This window comes from Sorex fumeus, unplaced genomic scaffold (genome assembly GCF_029834395.1).
Source record: "Sorex fumeus unplaced genomic scaffold, SorFum_2.1 ptg000129l, whole genome shotgun sequence".
NCBI lineage: Eukaryota > Metazoa > Chordata > Mammalia > Eulipotyphla > Soricidae > Sorex > Sorex fumeus.
In genome coordinates, this window is record NW_026606186.1 from 11,189,229 (window position 1) to 11,190,937 (window position 1,709).

Sequence of the window (1,709 nt, forward strand, 5' to 3'; positions counted from 1 at the left end):
CTCCCCACTTGTCATAGGTGAGTATATCAATGTATTTCTCATACTTATAAATTCTCTCATTGAGACCCATGCTCCATATCTGGATTGTGTTTGACTTTTCTGGTATCTGCAAAAGTATTTCATTTGTGCGTCTAAAGCACTAAAAGGTATTTTTTAGGTAAATGAATGATTTAAAAAGCAGATATGATAAGTAGATGCTTTAACACTACATAGTAGCCAAAGGGAAGACAAATAGAAGATGATCTCACTTAAATGTGGTATAGAGAGAGACAAAATAAGGCAATAGACAGTAGCAAACAATGAGAAACCCTTTGACTTGAATTGAAAAAACTGAAATTATCAGTGTGGATAGAGAACTAGGGAATAAAGTGGTAAATTAGAAGTCATATAAGGGGTTTTTTTTTGAGGGGTGGAGGGAATTGGGCATGTATGTGGTTCATTGACCAGTGCCAGTCTGCAGGTATAGAAAACCAATGGTCTACCACAGTGGTTCTAACTACTGGTCCCTGGGATGTTACGCAAACAGGTGCCAGTCTGGCTCTTTTCCAACTGGAACCATGGAGGGCGCAGAAGAGAAGAAAAAGAAGGTCCCTGCTAAGCCGGCAGCAGCGGTCACTGGAGAGAAGGAAAAGCTTCCTGATATGCCAGAAACCCTGAAGAAAAAGCGAAAGAATTTTGCACAGCTGAAGATCAAGCGCCTGAGAAAGAAGTTTGCTCAAAAGATGCTTCGAAAGGCGAGGAGGAAGCTTATCTATGAAAAAGCTAAGCATTATCACAAGGAGTATAGGCAGATGTATAGGACAGAGATTCACATGGCTAGGATGGCAAGAAAAGCTGGCAACTTTTACGTCCCTGCAGAACCCAAGTTGGCTTTTGTCATCAGAATCAGAGGTATCACTGGTGTGACCCCCAAGGTCCGAAAGGTGCTACAGCTACTCCGCCTTCGCCAGATCTTCAATGGTACCTTTGTTAAACTCAACAAGGCTTCGATTAACATGCTGAGGATAGTGGAACCCTATATTGCATGGGGGTACACAAACCTGAAATCAGTAAATGAATTGATCTACAAGTGTGGTTATGGCAAAATCCACAAGAACCGAATTGCCCTAATGGATAATGATCGCACTGATCCCGCAAACTCTGGGTAAATATGGCATCAGCTGCACAGAGGATCTGATTCATGAGATCTATACTGTTGGAAAGTGCTTCAAAGAGGCAAACAGCTTCCTCTGGCCCTTCAAATTATCTTCTCCCCAGGGTGGGATGAAGAAAAAGCACCCATTTTGTAGAAGGTGGAGATGCTGGTAACAGAGAAGACGAGATCAACTGGCTGATTAGACGGCTGAACTAAGGTATCTACCATATTTTTATAATCTGGTCAGTTAATAAACAACTAAAAAAAAACAGGTGCCAGCCTGTAGGTACAAAAAGGTTGAAGAACACTGATGTAAATTATAATAAAATTGCTTACTATTGTCCTCATAAATCATTGAGGATATATTCACAAATAGTGTGTACATCTGTGTGTGTGTGTGTGTGAGAGAGAGAGAGAGAGAGAGAGAGAGAGAGAGAGAGAGAGAGAGAGATACCCAAACCTTGGGTGTATATAAACTTTACATGGGGAGTTTATATGAGGCATGTCGCTTCCACTACCAGTATTTCCTTTCAAATTGGTTTAGACTAGGACCTAGGGAGTGAGTGTATTTAAC

At 41.2% G+C, this 1,709-nt stretch overlaps 1 pseudogene; it reads left to right on the forward strand.

Moving 5' to 3' along the window:
- The first annotated feature begins 557 nt into the window (after nt 1-557).
- Nucleotides 558-1,351, forward strand: LOC130045813 (60S ribosomal protein L7-like; annotated as a pseudogene).
- The last annotated feature ends 358 nt before the right edge of the window (nt 1,352-1,709 follow it).